This window comes from Alosa pseudoharengus, unplaced genomic scaffold (genome assembly GCF_046254945.1).
Source record: "Alosa pseudoharengus isolate Yale_2024_CS ecotype anadromous, Long Island Sound unplaced genomic scaffold, YU_APseudo_1.1 YU_APseudo_1.1_scf_61, whole genome shotgun sequence".
Lineage (NCBI taxonomy): Eukaryota > Metazoa > Chordata > Actinopteri > Clupeiformes > Clupeidae > Alosa > Alosa pseudoharengus.
In genome coordinates this window covers 270,981-292,635 of record NW_027468850.1, presented here as the reverse complement: position 1 = coordinate 292,635, position 21,655 = coordinate 270,981, and the positions used below count along the sequence as shown (strand labels likewise).

At 40.2% G+C, this 21,655-nt stretch overlaps 2 long non-coding RNA genes across 2 annotated transcripts; one reads left to right on the top strand and one right to left on the bottom strand.

The window, feature by feature from the left end:
• Positions 1-11,951: 11,951 nt before the first annotated feature.
• On the bottom strand, positions 11,952-15,219 carry LOC143108703 (uncharacterized). The gene is made up of 4 exons (XR_012983773.1): positions 15,108-15,219; positions 14,406-14,526; positions 13,517-13,783; positions 11,952-13,023 (listed from the first exon to the last, which is right to left on the bottom strand). It is a non-coding gene; the product is annotated as an uncharacterized LOC143108703 (long non-coding RNA).
• Positions 15,220-16,181: 962 nt separating this feature from the next.
• On the top strand, positions 16,182-18,356 carry LOC143108704 (uncharacterized). The gene is made up of 3 exons (XR_012983774.1): positions 16,182-16,269; positions 17,477-17,684; positions 17,828-18,356. It is a non-coding gene; the product is annotated as an uncharacterized LOC143108704 (long non-coding RNA).
• Positions 18,357-21,655: the final 3,299 nt, after the last annotated feature.

The following is a 21,655-nucleotide window of genomic DNA, read 5'->3' as shown; positions in this document are numbered from 1 at the left end:
AGCAAGTCTTTTCTGTTCCTCCAGTTTTGTAAAGTTGGGAATGATGTTGTTCAAAATGGTGAAATATTTGTCTCTTTGGGACCGATATTTGTCACAGTGTAGCAGAAAGTGCACCTCTGACTCTACCTCCCCTGTCATACAGTGACCACATGTCCTTTGCTCTTTGGGCAGCCATGACTTCTTGTGCCTGCCTTTCTCTATGGCTAGACTGTGGTCACTCAGCCTGTACTTGGTGAGGATCTGTCTCTGCTTCGTATCTCTGACAGTGTGGAGATACTCTGCCAATTGATAGTCTTTTCGTATGCCAATGTAACATTCTAGTTTGTGTTGTAATTTTGTTTCTTTCTTCCAGTGTTCCAAATAAGAATTCTTGTTGTTCTTGTTAATTTGGTTGATTCTGATTGGTTGTTGGGAAGCAGTGCTGGTCTGGACAATTTGTGGGTTAGGGGTTATTGGGTTAGTTAAATCCGAGACCAACTGACATAGGGGACTGGGCTTAGGGCTGAGCTCTTGGGATTTAAGTGCTTACAGCACGCTTACTCTCTTTTAATTGCACTACATATTAGGTGACATTCATAAAACACAAACAAAACTACAAAACAGGCTAGGGTAAGGGTGGAGTGCAGGTAGATACCTCATCAGGTGTCTATCTGCATGCCTCACTTATTTTAATGCACACATTACAGAGGAGGCATACATCTTACACAGGGTAAGTGTGGTGTGCATGGGGAAATCCTGACAGATATTCACCATGCATGCCCACTTCTTTTAATGCTACACACTAGATAGAGCTCTCAACCTAGCCATTCACATACATATTTAGTGAATGCACTAAAAGAAAAAGCACGACGAGCATTTTATGCAATAAAAAGAAATTTTCATCAAATAGATATACCAATTAAAATCTGGTCCAAAATATTTGACACAGTCATTTTGCCAATTGCACTTTATGGAAGTGAAATATGGGGTCCACTCAGTAAGCACGACTACTCAAGATGGGACAAACACCCAATCGAAGCCCTGCATGCTGAATTCTGTAGAAATTTGTTACATATCCAAAGAAAAGTACCCACAAATGCTAGCAGGGCAGAATTAGGCCGATTTCCACTATTGATTAATATCCAAAAACGATCACTAAAATTCTGGATTCATCTAAAATTAAGCCCTCAAAATTCACTACATTTTAAAGCACTTAAATCCCAAGAGCTCATCCCTAAGCCCAGTCCCCTATGTCAGTTGGTCTCAGATTTAACTAACCCAATAAGCCCTAACCCACAAATTGTCCAGACCAGTACTGCTTCCCAACCACCAATCAGAATCAACCAAATTAACAAGAACAACAAGAATTCTTATTTGGAACACTGGAAGAAAGAAACAAAATTATAACACAAACTAGAATGTTACATTGGCATACGAAAAAAGACTATCAATTGGCAGAGTATCTCCACACTGTCAGAGATACGAAGCAGACAGATCCTCAACAAGTACAGGCTGAGTGACCACAGTCTAGCCATAGAGAAAGGCAGGCACAAGAAGTCATGGCTGTCCAAAGAGCAAAGGACATGTGGTCACTGTATGACAGGGGAGGTAGAGTCAGAGGTGCACTTTCTGCTACACTGTGACAAATATCGGTCCCAAAGAGACAAATATTTCACCATTTTGAACAACATCATTCCCAACTTCACAAAACTGGAGGAACAGAAAAAACTTGCTGTAGTTTTGGGTGTGGACACCAGCACATGCATACTGGCAGCCAGTTATGTGTCCTCACTCCATAACCTGAGAGAAGGCATTACTTAAGATAATCACCCCACTACCTCCACCCTTCAACATAACACTGCTCCCCAGCCCCAGTCTATTACACCATGTCTCCTGTTTGTTTTGTTTTGTCCTGTCTTGGTTTTCCTATGGACGTGTACAGACAATGGTCTTGTATGGTTGTGACGTGCTGTGTGTGTGTGTGTGTGTGTGTGTGTGTGTGTGTGTGTGTGACGGAAGTGTAACAATGTTTGTAATGTTTGTACATGTTTATTTATCATCAATTTATCATTTTGTATTTGTATTTTCTTTAATTATTATTATTACTGTGAACGCTTTGGCAATGCATCATATGGTGTGTCGTGCCAATAAAGCATATTTGAATTTATGTAGGTCAAGAGTGGCGTCACTGACTCACTCACTCTACTCTACTCTACCTCTCTACTCTACTCTACCTCTCTACTCTACTCTACTCTACCTCTCTACTCTACTCTACCTCTCTACTCTACCTCACTCACTCTCTCACTCTACTCTACTCTACCTCTCTACTCTACCTCTCTACTCTACCTCTCTACTCTACTCTACCTCTCTACTCTACCTCACTCACTCTCTCACTCTACTCTACTCTACCTCTCTACTCTACCTCTCTACTCTACCTCTCTACTCTACTCTACCTCTCTACTCTACCTCTCTACTCTACCTCTCTACTCTACTCTACCTCTCTCACTCACTCACTCTACTCTACTCTACTCTACCTCTCTACTCTACCACTCTACTCTACTCTACCTCTCTACTCTACCTCTCTACTCTACCTCTCTACTCTACTCTAACTTTTCTAATTTCACTCTCTCTGCCTCTCTCATTGTCATTCTGCCGGGGCCCCATTGGATGGCTTGGGAGACTCGGTCCTGGTGGGTCGCTGTGTGGGTTTGGCATTGGTTGGGTCCTGTGGGTTATCCATTGGCCCTGGGCCCCCGTTGTGCACCCCCCTCATATGCTCATGCACATGCCTTGTCCTGGAAGCACACAGCACGCTTAATCTCTTTTAATTGCACTACATATTAGGTGACATTCATAAAACACAAACAAAACTACAAAACAGGCTAGGGTAAGGGTGGGGTGCAGGTAGATACCTCATCAGGTGTCTATCTGCATGCCTCACTTATTTTAATGCACACATTACAGAGGAGGCATACATCTTACACAGGGTAAGTGTGGTGTGCATGGGGAAATCCTGACAGATAGTCACCATGCATGCCCACTTCTTTTAATGCTACACACTAGATAGAGCTCTCAACCTAGCCATTCACATACATATTTAGGTCAAGAGTGGCGTCAATCACTCACTCACTCTACTCTACTCTACTCTACTCTACCTCTCTACTCTACTCTACCTCTCTACTCTACCTCTCTACTCTACCTCACTCACTCTTCTCTACCTCTCTACTCTACTCTACCTCTCTACTCTACCTCTCTCACTCACTCACTCTACTCTACTCTACCTCTGTACTCTACCTCTCTACTCTACTCTACCTCTACTCTACCTCTTTACTCTACCTCTCTACTCTACTCTACCTCTCTCACTCACTCACTCTACTCTACTCTACCTTTCTACTCTACTCTACCTCTCTACTCTACCTCTCTACTCTACTCTACTCTACCTCTCTACTCTACTCTACCTCTCTCACTCACTCACTCACTCTACTCTACTCTACCTCTCTACTCTACTCTACCTCTCTACTCTACCTCTCTCACTCACTCACTCACTCACTCACTCACTCACTCTACTCTACTCTACCTCTCTACCAGGGTAGGAATTTCACGGCGGCCACGACGGCCATGGCCGTCGTAGCCCCTTGCGTTGGCCGTGAAGCCCCTTTGAAAATCATAGGTTTACAGGCCACGGTGGCCTTGGTGCCCCCTTCTACAATATTATTTACAAATATGTACATAAGTCAGTAAATGAGGAGCAACAAAAGATAACATAAAGTGTCATGCGCATCAGCAATGTGTAGGCTATGTGTAGTGCATAAAGAAAAGGCAATCTGAACAGCCGCAGCCAGCTCTCAGCAGCGTCAAGCCTGAACAGGACAGAGAGGCCGAATGAGGCCACAGGACACAGGCTTTATTCCAGAGTCCATTGACACGGAGCCACGCCCCCCGTTAACAAGAGACCACTGGAACCCTCCAGCTCCTCCTGCAGGTCGAAAGAGACATGACAAACAGGAACAATATGCCTAGTGCTCAGAGGTACCATAAAGGCAAAGGGAGGAAAAGGCGTAACACCTCACGGCACGGCAAAGCCGGGGCGTCACAATGCATACACATCTTTCCACCATCAGGACAGTGAACTGTCATACTCTTCCTTCCTTTTGGCATTTGCATTTGCACACACCCTATTACCTGCTACCCCTCTCATCACACTTACCCCAACCCCCCCCCCCCCCACACACACACACACACACACACACACACACACTCACACTGATAAACCCCCTCCCCCTTACACCACATAACCTCTCATACCTAGTTTAGTTTTGATATGTTAAAAATTTGCTGAGATATGAGCTCATTTCCATAACTCTAGCACCCCCATAGTGGTAACAAGTCAACATAATATTGTATGTACATCCTCAGGATTTGGTCCCTAGCTCTCACACCAAATATGCGTTAGCATACACAGCCCCATTCTCATCAATGGGACTGAGGTGGAGTGTGACACCAGCTTCGAGTATGATTCTATGTCTGCGTCTCGACCCTGTATAACATCTGTGCTGTTCTTCTGAACATGGATAATGTAAGGCGCCAGTGTTGATATCACTTGTTGTTGTCTGTTTTGCGTCAACAGCCATTTGTGTCATAGATTAAGGTAGCCTGGATGATTCCTGACTTTGCCACTGTTACTGTATGAATATCTATGCTTTGCTGTACTTAAACCCTGTATGATTCTCATGGATTTCATGTTTCACTTTGGTATGTAATATTTTACCAACAGCATCCCGGTGACAACCAACCAACTAAGCCAGCAAAGACCAGCTAAAATCAGCTTCCAGCATAAGCTGGTTTATAGCTGGGTTTTTTTTTTCAACAAAGTAACAGAGTACGGAAAGACCACACACGGATTAGCAATACATATATTAGATTTTTAATAAATGAATAGAACTTAACAAAATGGAGTGGAGTTGGATTTGGAAAATAAAAGTGTAAGCAATCAGTATAATGTGGTGCAGTGAATCATTTCAATTTCAATTTCAACTTATAGAGCGCCAAAACATTACTCATGTCTCATGGCACTTAACAGAGTGTTAAACATTCAGAGTGTGCCTATAAGTAACAGGGACGAGGAAAAACTCCCTAGAATTGGAGATACATATAGGAAGAAACCTCGAGTGGATACAAGACTCAAGGGCCTGACCCATCTGCCTAGGGTCAGTTACAGGGCAGTAATGTCTGTACTGTATACATAATAAATGAATAGGTTAGTTAGGTGTACAGAATAGAACACAACAACCTGAGGTATGTTACAAAGAGGTAGGATGGTTATATAACCAGTATGATGTATGCATGAATCCTATTTAGTGTCAGAAAATTCAAATAGTCCCTGTGTTGTCCATAGGGATTAGGAATTGTCATACAGTATGTCAAGTACTGGGTAGCTAGGCTGCACGGGCCAGGAATCCAGACAAGGGGACTGCAATGGTAGGTGTTAGGGCCAGCTCGTTCCCAGACCGAAACATAAAGAGGGACACGGACAACAAGGTTAAAACCAAATATATTCATTTATTAAAGTAAAGCACAAGGTTACCAATAGCAAAATGTCTAGGGGGAAATGAATGGGAGTGGTGGCGTGCGTGTATGAGTGTATGGATGCAAAGAAGCTAGTGAAGTGGGCCTAAAGACAAAGAAAGAGAAAGAGAGGTAGAGTTACAAATGAGGGGAGAGAGCAAAGTGCAAGTGTGAGAGAATCAAAGTGAGTGCCTGCAAGAAGTAAGAAAAATGCCTAATCAGAAAGATAGGGAACCCCTTATATAGCCCCACCCTAACCATAGGTGTAATCAATGAGGGTATTAGCCCAACCAGGCCCAGCCCTTCCCATGCACTGACAGGAGAAGGCCTGAAGGGGCACAGGGTCATCACATAGGGCAGTCATAGGGATGGGACTTTAGGTGCGATGAGGGCCAAACACAAGGAATAGTTTCTCTCACAAGTGAGGTAAGAGGGAAGAAAGAGAGATAAATAGTAGGTATTACTATAAGTCATGATGGTTAGCATTAATAAGTATATCAATGGTATTATATAGTGTTATACTATAGAGACAAAAGGCAAGAGAGGGAGAGTTGAGAGAGAGAAGGAGAGAAGAGGGAGTTGAATGGCAAGACAAAGACAAGAGGTAAGAGGGGGAGTTGAGAGAGAGAAAGAAGAAGAGTTGTACGGCGTGACACATGAAAAGTCCATGACAGCGCTATGCTATGGCAGCATACCTAAGCATGGTGAAGGGTAGTCAGCACCAGCGCAGGTATGGTCAGTTGCCACCATGACACGCATGACTAGGGCGCCAGTCACATGAGGACACAGCAGAGGTGGTCCATTCCAATAAAAACCCTGAGGTGGGTGAAGTTCCACACTACACCATACCTAACTATGGGAGGCACTAAAGATGTATGTGTTAAGTCTAGACTTGAAAATAGGGAGGGTGTCTGCTAATCAAATTGATGGAGATAGTTCATTCCAGAGGAGGGGTGCGCTGTAGCAGAAAGCTCTGCCTCTACTGTTGGGATTACAAGTAATATTTTTTTTAAGTCAATGAGACTTTTAACAGGTAGCCAGTGTAAAGATGCTAGGATGGGGGAAATGTGTTCATATTTTTTGGTCCTAGTGAGTGTGCGAGCAGCTGCATTTTGTATAAGCTGTAAGTTCCTTAGACCGGTATTATTGCAGCCAGTGTATAGAGCATTGCAATAGTCTATCCTTGAAGTGACAAAACTGTGGATTAATTTTTCCGTGTCTGGTAAGGATAAGGACTTCCTTATCTTTGAAATGTTCCTTAAGTGGTAAAATGACATTTTGGTGATTATTTATTGATAGGTCCTGGTCAATTATAACTGATAGATTTTTAGCACTTGTGGATGAGGTCAGTGGAAGATCACTATATGTAGCCTGTGATGAGGATAGGATATGCCTCATCTTTTTAGGACCAAAAACCAACTGAGTTCAAAAGCAGGATGTTTTGTTGTATATATATGTGTGTGTTTTTATATCTCTTATACATGTAACATGTTACATACATACAAGTTTGTTTAACAGGGTTAATTAATCGGGCTTTATGGAAAGGTATAATTGTGTATCATCTGCATAACAATGGAAATTAATGCCATGCCATGTTTCCAAATTTCAGAACCTAGGAGATGGGAAATGGGAAAATAACTGGGATCCAATGAGCCTTGAGGCACTCAATATTTCACCATAGTCTGGGTATATGGTTCATTATGGACCTGTACAAATTATTAACGGTTAAAAAGGTATGGTATAAACCAAGCAAGTGCTGAGTCTTTGATGCCTATGGAATGTTCAAGCCTATGAAGTAGTATGTCATGGTCTATGGTGTCAAAGGCAGCGCTGAGGTCCAGGAGGATCAGTATTGATACATATCCATTATCAGCAGCAATGAGGAGGTCATTAAAAACTTTAACTACAGTAAGGCTGATTCAGTACTATGGTGAGCTCGAAAGCCAGACTGGTATAATTCCTGGATTTTGTTCATATGTAAGAAGGCACAGATTTGTTTGGACTCTATTTTTTCAAGTATTTTTGACATGAAAGGGAGATTAGATATAGGTCTATCATTAGCCAGCTTGTAAGGATCAAGACTAGGTGACACAATAAGCTAAAACAAAATCCAAAACGGTGCTGTAGAGACGGAGCGGAAGTGGTTGACAACCCGGTCTCCATTGAAGCGCTTTTAAAAGCCCTGACTAGGAAATAATTAGCGTGCCTCCAAACACCTGCACCCAGCTCACCTGTAGGAGAGAGAGACGCAACACAGACAGGAGGAGGAGCCAGGCAAGGCTGTCACAATATCTGTCTATATGGTTCATACTGACTTTCCATATTTATTGAAAAGTTCTTATAATATATTCCGTTAATACTCTACATAAGAAAGCAATATAATAATAACATGATATTTGGAGTATGATGTCAGGAAACATTTCAGATTTTATTCTTTCAATGATGCACAAGAACATCAAAGGAGAGACACATGTTTGTGTCATCCCAGCAAGGGTTTCATCAGAATTCTAGAAACAGGGCCACATCCCTTACCTATTTGCTGCAGGCAAGAGGGGGGAGGCTCTTGTTGTTAGGATCCTGTCTTGTCTTGTTTTCCCGTTATGTCTGCTCCTCTTGTGTCTTCCTGTTTGCTTTGTTTACTTTCTGTGTCTTGTGCCATGTGCTCCTTTGTTTGTTTGCCATGTGTCTCACTGCTCACTGTGGAGCTCCAGTGCTATTGATCACGGTGTCGGAGAGGCAGTTCTTCAGTCTGACAAATTGTGGTTGCTCTATCAGGTAGTCTGCAATCCAGGATACCAGTTGAGCATCCACAATCATCTGCAGGAGTTTTTCACCCAGTCTGAGGGGTTGGATGGTGTTAAAAGCACTGGAGAAGTCAAGGAACATGATACTCACAGCACTCTTCCCCTTGTCCAGAGGAGGGGGGATAAGGGGTATTTGGTGGCTGTAGACTGGTGGCTGGTGAACAGCGTTAGCGTAGTCGCATTGTTCATGATCACATTGTGGGGGAGGGGTGCATCAGCCTTTGATGGTGGAGGTGCACGTTGCACTGAGAGTGAGGGGTGAGGTGTGAACCGGCAGGCAAGCAAGCAAGAGCAGTGTCTGAATTTAGTTGACTTTGTACTCTGCACAATGACAATAAAGTTGAGTCTAATCTAATCTATCCCTAGTGGCCAAACATCACCAGCATTATTGTGTGTCCATGAACCAAGTCTGGTTTAGGTACGAGAAAGCATTGCCAAGATATGAGCTCATTTCCTGTAACTTTAGTACCTCCTAGTGGTCCAAGGTCACCAAATATATTGTGTGTCGTCGGGATGGGGTCCTAAGTCCATATACCAAGTTTGGTTTCGGTACGCAAAAGCATTGCTGATATATGAGCCTACATCCTGTGATTATAGCGCCCCCACAGTGGTAAAAAGACTCCACATTATTGTGTGTTCTTAGGATGGGAAAACATATAAACCCAGTGGGTGCCTTGCAGCTTCGATGCTTGGCCCCCAATAATAGGAAAATGTACAAACACAATGGGTGCCTACATTGCATGGTCCCGAATAATAGGAAAGCGTAAATATACAATTGGGCTTTGCTACTGGCCCAAATAAGAAAAGGTAGAAACAGTAATGATGCTTCGCAGCTTCACTGCTTGGCCCCCCCATCAGAATAATAGCTTGTGGATTTTTTAATTTAAAAAGCCTATTTTCTTGGATGGAATTGCTCATTGGAAGAGGACACACTCAACTATTCATCTAGGGTGGAATTGTTTGCAACAAATCAGTCTTGACCAATAGGGACCAATTTTAGTGTATAAAAACTGCAAAAATGTTTTTTATACACTAAAAATGAGAGAAATAGGCCATGGGAGTTCTAATCGAAAAAAAAAGCCATTTTATGCGATGGGGGTTTAACTTGGGGGTTGTCATTGGAATGTGTGTAGCTGTTCAAGTCCTGAAAATCTGCAATTTCATAAAATACATACTATATTTTCAGAGGGCCAAAAAGGCAGTTTTCTACCATAGAATTTCACAAGTGAGGTGTCATTGGAAAGGGGAGGAAGTGTAGTTTCAGAATGTGGTGAAACATCCCTTGCAAAATCCTTCATGGGATATCTGTCCCTGTTCAAGTGTTGAAATTCTGCAATGTCTTTCCTGTGGAAGTCTGTGATTGAGGCACAGCATTGCTTGTAAGTAGCTTTAGTGTGATAGACATATACAAAGTAAAGTTGTTATTAGTCAGCTACAAGGCCAAAGGTGGACACTACTGCTAAAAAAGTAAATAATATAACCAATGTTTAAGCATCCCATGGGATGACTCATGGCAACCCAAGATCCATGATTCAAGTCTAGTTAGGGACTATGCTCCTAAAAACGATGGTGAAAAATTAGTCATATTTTAAAAGCATTTTTAAATGTATGTCCCTGATAATATACTTTTATACTGTATATGTGCTAATTATTTGTAATGTGTATGGTAATATACTAATTTCTTTGAGAGGTGTTCTTTGTGAACATATTTAAGGACACATCTGAGGCTTGTAATTGTATGTGACAATGACTACTGCTACTACTACTACTACTACTACTGATAATAATAATAATAATAATAATAATAATAAGAATGGTAATACTAATTTCTCTACTTCACTACAGGTTTGATGTTGTCTGGCTTTGCATGTGCGGGAGCAGTACTGGGAGGTAAGGCCCTGCTGAAGAGAGCTGAAGAGGCAGCTCGCTTTCTGCAGAAGCACCTCTGGGACGAGGGGGACCGAAGGATTTTGCACTCGTGTTACCGTGGCCAGGAGATGGAGGTGGAGCAGATGTAAGCCTGCAGCATTATCTTTCTTAGAAGTCTCTTTAATGTTAGTATTCAGCCTCAGAAATAAATCTTCACTTGCCTGAATATGCTGAAGTCCTTAAGAGGGACTCTTAATGAAATAGTACAGTAGGTTTCACAACATCTTTGAATGTTACTGTTGAGTGATTTTGTTATTTTGCATAGTGTCTGGTGCTTTTACAATGTGTATTAAGGTTATGATATGTGTAAATGTTGGCATGGCTGGCGGTTTAGGGTAAAATTGGTTTTATTATCATAGTAGTGAACAGTCCTGTTGAACATAAATGCACATAGGCTCATCGAGAGGTTTAGGATGACAGTGGCACAAAACACTTATGCCATTTCACCATGAGTTGTCATGGCAGTCAGTGCCCTATATAACAGTACAGGCATCATGGTACCGTTATCGGTAAGATAGCTCTCAGAATATGTGATGGTATGACAGCATGTGAGACAGCCTATTATTGACATGGAAATGCCATGACAATTACTAATGGCAGTGACATGACACTGACACGGCCAAGGAACATGACGTCATGATGATTTATGATATATGATATCATATCCGCTAGAACATGTTTATGATATTTTTTTGTGCAAGGTTCAAAGGAAGTCTTACCTAGGTTTTCAAAAGAATCTAATTAAGTTTGTTCAATTCAGTAGAACTTCATGTAGCTTTGAGTTGTTTTTTTTTTTACCTTTGCGTTGTTTTATTATAGGTTTGACAGCTTTGAGTGTTTTGATGTGGTTGGTGAAAACTTTCCAGAGAAATAAGTGACAATTTATCATGTGTTTTTGTCACTCCCGTCATAGCTGCCGCTTCACTTTTTTCAGATATTCTCACAGGTTCCACACTACTTGCAGTGAATAGACACTGCAAAAACAAGTGCTTAGAGTAAGACAAAAATCAGCCAGGGAATACTCTCCACAGAGGTGGTTTGCCAACAAGTGCGACAACTGTTGATGAAAAATGACCTGGCTCTCTTAGCCATTTATCATACGATGTACAGCCTACCTTGCTCTAAAAATGTTCCAACTCCCATTTCTGCACATTCTGCTGTAGGCCCAGGGAAAGTAGCACACCGGTAGCACTTTATAATAACCATCCGTTATAAATGGTTAATTGATGCTTTATTTTGCAACTATAATAAAATATTTAATCACTTAATAATCATAACTTAATCATTTGTAGATAACAATTAATGATTACTAAATACATAACTTACAAATACTTTATTATCAGCTTATGAAAAAAGAAAAAAAATATTTATATATAACATACTAAAAAATATCCGTTTAGTGATAGCTTGATTTCAATTTATTTTATATTAATAAGCTACATTATTATTGCAAATATCGTATTATTAATAATGATATATTGAGTTATTGTTAATGATTATAATGTTGATTGTAGGCCTTTACATAGCCATATACACAACGCCTATGCATATTACATAGGTTGATTAACTATTGAACTATAAATGATGTTCTATTGATTAACAGTTAGTTAGAAAACAATTACAATATTTGTTTTTCAGATGGCTATGATAAAGTTGGGTCGTAGTCTTTTATTTGGTAGTAAATCATTTGTAAACTATCTAAAAAATGTACTTTTTATAATTAATTGATGGTAAATGATTGCATCAAACCTTTTTTTTAATGGCTATTATGAAGTTGTATCTTAGTCTTTTATATGTTAATAAACAATTTGTAAATTATCTAAAAATGTCAATCTTATAATCAATTGATGGAAAATGACTGCATGAAACAAAATTTTGGGTGGCTATTATGAAGTTACATCTTAGTCTTATATTTTAATGAACAATTTGTAAATGATCCAAAAATGCTGTATTTCAAACTGATGGGATATACCTGGAGCAAACAATGTATAAACACATTGAAGTTGTAACTGATGTTCATAGTTCTGTACTTAACTTATGACTTTGCCGATTAAAGTCAAATATTGTTAAATGACAATAGTGATAATGAAAACAATAACACTTTACATACACTGCAATTACAGATGCTTAACACATTGTAAAGCATTGTCACACATCACAATTGGCTTTAATATCAAGAGATATTTATTGAAATCAAAACTTCTGATCCATCAGAAGAGGGCAATAAGCAAATAAAAATTAAACAAAAAACATAATAGCTTAAAAGGCTATCAATCCTTCATTGCAACACCACAGCATAAACAAAACAGGGTGGTGGGGCGAGGGGCACTTACTTCTGCTGCCTCTTCAGACAATCAGACAGTAAACATGAACACAACATGAATGAACACTGCTTAAACATAAGAGGGTTGTTGGCGGGGGGCTTACTTCGGCTCCCTCTTAATGTAGGGTATGAGATTGCCCTCATGTTTGAGTTTTGCTATCTCAGCTCTGACCTGTGTATCATTCTCAATAAGGTCTTCACATTTACTTAGAAAATCAGAAATTTTTCCTCTTTTGTTGTAGCCTGCCAAAAGCTCCTCAAATTTTTCTGGTGAAGCTATAGCCAACTCTGGGATAGCTGCTTTTGATCGAACGGTCAGCTCTGTAACACCAGCAATGGTACACGCTTCCCCAAGTTTTTTTCCACGGTTGTAAGCCCGCAGAACCTTCTTGTACCTTGCAACGATGTCTTTTGGACTGGAAGCTGCATCAGTAAGAAATAAAACAAATAGAGATTAACTGGACTGTGAGATGAGACAAAATATTGTTGACATTAACATGCATCACCCATAACTTGACCATGCCTAAGCTGGTTAAGAGTATTTTGGGTATTGGATATTTCAAAGTGGTAATATGGTGGCAGCATGGAGGGGAGTGTCTCCAGGACGCTGGTTTCACTGTTAAGCCTTCATGAGGTGTCGTGGGCCTAACTTAACGAAACATCGGTGAATGAGGGTGCCCACTTGATAACCCCAATGACATGCCACATACTATATACTGCTGTTGGATGGGCCATTTGTCTTGTGTTTGTGACCATTTGTTGGTGGATTTGTGGGTAGCGTGCTTTTTAAAGTTAATTTTGAGTAGGGGCTTCTGAATGTGTTTTTACCTTGGATTTTGGCACAAGGGATTTTAACTTTAATCCTGTGTATTAATGTAATTGTTTTTGTAAACAGGAGCCCTCCCTTATGACTCACCTCTTTGTCCACATTCAGGTTTTGCGGACTTCTGTTCCTTCTTGTGCTTTTTGCGATGCCTTGCTTTTGCCGACTTCTTTTCCTTCCGATGCCTTTTGTCTTTCCTTGTATGCTTTTTTTTGTAACGCCTTTTCTTATGACTTTCATCGTCTGATGACAATGAAGAATTGGAGGAAGAAGAGGAAGATGAATTACTGGTGGAAGAGGACTCAGATGATGACTCAGATGAAGTGGTGTGGTCAGAAGTTGTGGTATGGCATATCTTGTCTGAAAAGAAACAATAAGGAAAGGGGACGGGAAAGTTTAATCAAGTGAAGTTTAAGTGAGAAGCTTCAGTACTCACATACTGTACATTTTGTCAGGTACAAAGGTGTATGTGTGTCCATCCTCAAGACCAACATGGTGACAACATGAAAAAAAAGTTATACTTGATATTTGATATTATCGATGGAGTCTTCAAAGGGCTCTACTGTGTAAGGGTTAATGTATAGAATGCCAGCCATTATCAAAAAAATAAGCCCCGACAGAGCGACCCGGACCCCACTTATTATACGGCTACCTACCAACATAAGAGAAGACACTTCACCTGATGGGTCTTTAAATGTATTTTTTACTGTTTTCATTGGCAAATGATGAGAAACAAACTTCACCAAACTCACTGAACTTGAATACAACATTCTTTAGAACGCAGCTGAACAACTGTCTGTAGTGAATCAGTGGCAAAAAGGCCACTATCCTTGACAGCGGTCAATTATGCTTAGCATAAAGAATTGACAGCCGAACGTGAATGGAGCGTTCTACTTACACTGTGAAGAGCCCTATATTAAAATGTTTTAATCCAAGTGGTGTTTGTTGTTAAGTGTCATATTGAGATAAAGTATTGACTTACCAGCCCCTTGTTTGCGAAGAGTGCAATTCCTTTTTCAGCTTCTTGTTCTTCCTTATCAGGACACCCTCTCTCTCCTTAGCTTTAAGGAGGAGCTCTGATACTGTTGGAGACATAGAGTTTCCTGAAAGACAGAAAGCAAGGAAGAAAAAAATAAATAAATAATAGGTAGAGCATGCTATGTTTCTGTTTTAAAAGCACATCAATACTACATTCATGGTTTGCTCTACATTTGTTCACCATGCAGTATGCTGTTTTTCACCAAAATACAGGCAGTATAACCACAATTAATGACAATAATAAACATAATAGGCTATTTGAAGATTTTGAGAGACTACACATAATACAATTAGTAGTCAGTTCTGCCCTTTGATGGCATATAGGCTTCAACAACTGTGAATGTTTACAGTGTAGGCTACATATGCTAAAAAGCATTTCTTAAATGTTTGCCTCTCGAAAACTATCTGCATCCCTCGGAGTGCTGCTCTCAAAATGTGTTAACGACCTGTGTGTAGCTGCTAAGCTGCTCCAAGACATCCTACAAGCTTTCACGCTAGCTACACCAGATGTGATAAGATAGCCATGCACATTTGACAAGTTGTTATAAACTTTAGGGGAAAAAAGCTAACGCTAGAAACTACTGTTAAGACAGTAAGTTGGATGCATTAATAACAGGCTAATAAGAATGAAAGTTAAGAAACTTACCGGCGGTTTGAGTTGAGTTTAGCACTATCTGGCTGGAACTCCCTTCGTGTCCATCAACGCCATCGTCATCGTCGATTAGGGTTACAGGCGATTTCTTTTCACCATCTAGTTTCCTGATCTTCCCTGACCTTGTAAAAGGTCTAATTTTTCTTTTTGCCATTTCGTGTCTAAGATAAATGGCAATGAAATGTAATGCTATGCTTATTTTCTTCTTTTAATTCCACGTTACTTCGAGATCTTGTCACTAGCCACTTGGTAACATAACGAAAAAATAAAGATTAGCTACCCTCAGCCGGAGTTTCCTGAATTCATTGACTTCAGAATAAGAGTTTAAAATCCCTCTCTTTGGGTTTGAAACTTGCCATGTTGATTTATAATTTGTAAATTGTATACTTTATAGTATGCTATTGAAAACCAACAATGGTAAATGAAGGCTGATAACATTGTGGCAAAACAGTATCATCAGTCAATGCTTATATTTGTATAATGACGTTTCCCCCCACCCTATTGCTGCTGGCTTCACAGCTACCAATGCACTTCTGGCGCGTATTTTTTGGCGCAAACTGGAACACAGTAGCATATTTCCTTATGGAATCAAGATGCCTGGTTTAGCAAGGGAGCTGCGGCAACTAATTGAAGGAAGAAGAAGTAAAAATAATTTAAAGAAGCTTATAAAATGGTTGTAGAGGAGAAGACTGATAAAAAAAAAAGATCAAATGCAACTTTTGCCACCATACAATGAAAATTGAACAGAAGTGTCATGGTGTGGATAAATGTGAATGGTAAGTTGTCTTTTTATCCATAGGTTATATTTATCACAGATAGATAGGCCTACATCTTGAATGAAAACCACTTATATTTTCTATATACTTAGGCTACTGGCATTTTTGGCATATCGGCCTAGGCTAGAAGACTCATTTCTAATTATCTGAAAAGCCTATACGATTTATATTTATGGGGGAAACATGTATAAGCCTAGGATACTATGAATTGAGATCAAACGAATAACTTTAAGTTTGATTTCATTGCTTGTGTTTTTTGTCCACAGGGTATGTCGACGTCGGGGCAAGCACAAAGGCATAGTCAGGAAATCCATCCGACACCAGACAATCTTCAGCAAATCCAAGATGTGCCTTTTCAGCTGGATGAGGTTCTTATACAGGTATGGACATAGACTACTACAGTAACAGTAGGTATATGTAGGCCAATTAGTTTTTAATGTTGCTTAAACAGGGCCTATACCCATAACAAGGCTTAAATATCAGATAGTCTTTTGGTATAACCTTTGGATGGACAATTAGGCACTTTTAAGTTCATCTTGAACATTCTGATCACAATAGGCCTTTCTCACAAAACGACCGATGGCCCAAAAAGTCTTCAGAGCAGGGACTGGCTCTTCCGGTTCCTGCACCTATAGGCGCTACACACCAACCCGATATCGACTGACGGATGCCGGCGGTGGTAGCTTTTCTGCCGATTACACATGTTGAATCGGCACAAAAGCTATCGCCGTCGGCACCTGGCAGCCAACTTTGGGTTGGTGTGTAGCGCCCTTAAACATTGGAAGCTCGAGTACACTGCTCTGAAGACTTTTTGGGCCATCGGTCGTTTTGTGAGAAAGGCCTATAGACAAGTAGGCTAAATTATAAATTCAGGTGTAAAAAGTTACCATGAATCATTATGTTTAATCATTCAGAGCGTACCATTTGCCAAGGTGAAGTGAAATGTGATCACATATCTAAAAAAATAATAAAGTAGGCTATTCTAAGATTTTTCCTGTGGGAAAATAACATGGGGATTTTAAATTATCGCATCTTTTAAACTCTCGCGGGGATGAAAAAGTCTGAAATGCAGACGTTTTCCTGAACACACTTTTGTCCTCTGCCTTCGAGTGGATACTGTGATCTCCGGTACGTGAAGGCGGCACACTTAGATTATTGCTACCCCAGAGCTAACTTGCAATGCAACTTGCCATAGGTAGTTAGCTTCAATTAACAACCGGATCTCCTTATATGGGCAAAGATGGCCGTTTTGGTTCTTTTTTGTAGGCAAACTTCAGAGGTCTATTGAGTCTGCCAGTCTGTCTCTATCAATAATCTATCTGTACTAGATATTTCCATCTAGTTACCTGCATTCTCTTCCATATCTACCCGACTATCATCTATCCATGTACCTATGTCTATTCATCCACCCACATCTATCTATGTCTTCACTTTCTCCCCTTTTCACTCTTTCTGTTTGTCTTACTTCTCTCTCATTCTACCTCCCTCTTTCTCTCCTTGATGCATATTTCATGTGTCCTAATTAGGTGTCTGCTCACTGTTTATTATGCAAATTTTCACCATTACTATAATATTGTGTATTATCAGGTTTGCACAAGGCCTACGGTTAAGACAAGTTAACATGATAACCGATGACATTGCCGCAAGTTCAGCAACACTGACAAGAATGGCCAAACTTTTGAGAAATGTCTGTGTTGAGGCTGTGGAACGAATGCGAAGGAAGAGAGGACAGAGGCTGGGAGGTCGAAGAGAGTTTGTGGCGATAGATGAAAGCCACTTCAGGCACAAAAGAAAAGTAAATGCAAACACAATACACATAATGTATTTTTCTTCTTTTTGTTATTCCTCATCATCTTCCTCTTTCTCCTATTTTTATTACCAAAGAGTAAAATAATGCTTAAACATAATTTGTAATATCCATGTGTGCTTTTTTGACAGTATGGACGTGGCCGGATAACAGGTGGCTGGAAAAGAAAAAAGTGGGTGTTTGGGATGCTCGGTGTGAAGCACTCAAGACGTCGACCTATTCTACGTTTGGTGCCAAAAAGGACAAGACAAGAGCTGGTACCTCTCATCGTCCACCATATTAGAAGAGGGACTTCAGTCCTCTGCCTGCACTGGGGTATGATCATTACACAGTGAACCACAGTCAAGCATTCGTCAATGCAGATACAGGTTGCCACACTCAGCACATCGAGAGGGCTTGGCGGAGTTATAAGGAGATCATCTCAAGATGCAGGGGGAATCGGACAGAGGACTTGTTAACAGATCACCTTACACTAATTGAGTGGAATGAATGGCTAGCCAAAAAACATCGCAATGGCTCACTGGGTCGCCTACTCCATGACATTGCCAAGAAATATAAATAGAAGTTGTTTTGATGTGATGTTTTCCATAATCAAATTTGTTTTGTCAACTTTCATAACTTACCGTTTTGGTGAAACTTCAAATAAACATTATGTTCATAGATGGTTTGCACTCCAGTTATTGATTATGAGATTGACATTTTTAGATAATTTACAAATTGTTTATTAACATATAAAAGACTAAGATGCAACTTCATAATAGCCATTAAAAAAAAGGTTTGATGCAATAATTTCCCATCAATTAATTATAAAATGTACATTTTTAGATAGTTTACAAATGATTTACTACCAAATAAAAGACTACGACCCAACTTTATCATAGCCATCTGAAAAACAAATTTGTAACAAATTTGTAATTGTTTTTCTAACTAACTGTTATCAATAGAACATCATTTATAGTTCAATAGTTAATCAACCTATGTAATATCCATAGGTGTTGTGTATATGGCTATGTAAAGGCCTACGATCAACATTATAATCATTAACAATAACTCAATATATCATTATTAATAATATGATATTTGCAATAATAATGTAGCTTATTAATATAAAATAAATTGAAATCAAGCTATCACTAAACTGATATTTTTTAGTATGTTATATATAAATAAATTGTTTATTTTTTCATAAGCTGATAATAAAGTATTTGTAAGTTATGTATTTAGTAATCATTGATTGTTATCTACAAATGATTAAGTTATGATTATTAAGTGATTAAATATTTTATTATAGTTGCAAAATAAAGCATCAATTAACCATTTATAACGGATGGTTATTATAAAGTGCTACCACCACCCACTTGTACAACAGTAATTAGTGGTTGTAGCATGCAGCCCCACAAAGTATTGACCATAGTCAGCGTGGCCTCATTTTTGAGAGCCCCTCTCATTTGTTGACCCCGTTTGCACCAGCAGCAGTTCTATGAGAACGCTTACCATAGCCTTTTCCCCAATAGCAAAGATAATTATCTTTTTTTTCTGCGTGTGTAAATCACCATCCTAATTATACTGAGGCCTCAGGGCTAAAGTGGTGACATACATGAAGTTTGTCTTCCTTGTCTTGAATAATAAATTCAGTAACATGTGGGTAATCAAGATTAACCCTATGTTAATATCACAAGCCAATACTCACATTACATTATAAACAACGAATGATCTCAACAAAGGAACAAACGCTCTGATAGAAGCCTTGTTTCTCATCTATACTGATATTTAAATGACTGCAACACCTATTGCAGATGACATGAGACCAGCGTAACAGGTCTCCCTGCTGCCCAGCTTTCAAGTCTCCAACGGTCCGTCAACTTCCAAAAAGATGGAGTGGGAGAAGTGATTGTTGAGGTCATCGCTTCAGGTCTTCTGACCTTGCCACCTTGTCCTCCATTAGCCTGCCCCCAACACTCCCCTATCTGTAGCTCTGTCACCATCAGTCCCACCACACTCAGCTGGCCTCAGGGGCACTCTGCAAACCAGGGGAGGGGAATCTTAGGATGAAGGGGTCCCTGAAGAGGTCTCTTCATGTTCCCATGAGTCAGTGATTAGTAATATGTTGAAAAGAGTTCTGAGCCAACTTTGTAGCGATGCTATCACTTATTACTGGCAGACTTGTGACTTTATATGGTCAAAACAGTATTTAGATTATTTAACTTGATGCAGTTCATTTAATGTGCTAAAAGAACATTTTGTTTATGCAGATAAAGAAAATGGTAAATATTAAAATGAATGAACAAATAAAAAAATCACTGACACTATACTCACACCATTTTTCCTACCAGAGATTCGCCAATTGCAGGCTTCCTTGATGACTATGCATATGTGGTGGCTGGACTGCTGGACCTCTTCGAGGCCACACAGGCAGTGGAATGGCTTAAATGGGCAGAAGAACTCCAGCAGAAGCAGGACCAACTGTTCTGGGATGACCAAGGCAGCGGTTACTTTTGCAGTGACCCAAGTGACCCCACTGTGCTTCTAAGACTCAAGCAGGGTAAATCTCCTCTTCAAGTTGCCCTTAGTATTTGGGTTATTCTGTGTCAAATCAGGCAGAATGGTTGCAGAACCGTCTCAGATTTTGCTCAAAGCTTGTCGACATAATGTTGGTTGGGTCCTGTGGGTTATCCATTGGCCCTGGGCCCCCGTTGTGCACCCCCCTCATATGCTCATGCACATGCCTTGTCCTGGAAGCACACAGCACGCTTACTCTCTTTTAATTGCACTACATATTAGGTGACATTCATAAAACACAAACAAAACTACAAAACAGGCTAGGGTAAGGGTGGGGTGCAGGTAGATACCTCATCAGGTGTCTATCTGCATGCCTCACTTATTTTAATGCACACATTACAGAGGAGGCATACATCTTACACAGGGTAAGTGTGGTGTGCATGGGGAAATCCTGACAGATATTCACCATGCATGCCCACTTCTTTTAATGCTACACACTAGATAGAGCTCTCAACCTAGCCATTCACATACATATTTATGTCAAGAGTGGCGTCACTCACTCACTCACTCACTCTACTCTACTCTACTCTACTCTACCTCTCTACTCTACTCTACCTCTCTACTCTACCTCTCTACTCTACTCTACCTCTCTACTCTACTCTACTCTACCTCTCTACTCTACCTCACTCACTCTACTCTACTCTACCTCTCTACTCTACTCTACCTCACTCACTCTACTCTACTCTACCTCTCTACTCTACTCTACCTCTCTACTCTACCTCTCTCACTCACTCACTCACTCACTCTATACTCTACCTCTCTACTCTACCTCTCTCACTCACTCACTCACTCTACTCTACTCTACCTCTCTACTCTACCTCTCTACTCTACCTCTTTACTCTACCTCTCTACTCTACTCTACCTCTCTCACTCACTCACTCTACTCTACTCTACTCTACCTTTCTACTCTACTCTACCTCTCTACTCTACCTCTCTACTCTACTCTACCTCTCTACTCTACCTCTCTCACTCACTCACTCACTCTACTCTACCTCTCTACTCTACTCTACCTCTCTACTCTACCTCTCTCACTCACTCACTCACTCAAATTCAAATATGCTTTATTGGCACGACAAACCATATGATGCATTGCGAAAGCGTTCACAGGAATAATAATAATTAAAGAAAATACAAATACAAAATGATATAAACATGTACAAACATTACAAACATTGTTACACTTCCGTCACACACACACACACACACACACACACACACACACACACACACACACACACACACACACACACAGCACGTCACAACCATACAAGACCATTGTCTGTACACGTGCATAGGAAAACCAAGACAGGACAAAACAAAAACAAACAGGAGACATGGTGTAACAGACTGGGGCTGGGGAGCAGTGTTATGTTGAAGGGTGGAGGTAGTGGGGTGGTTAT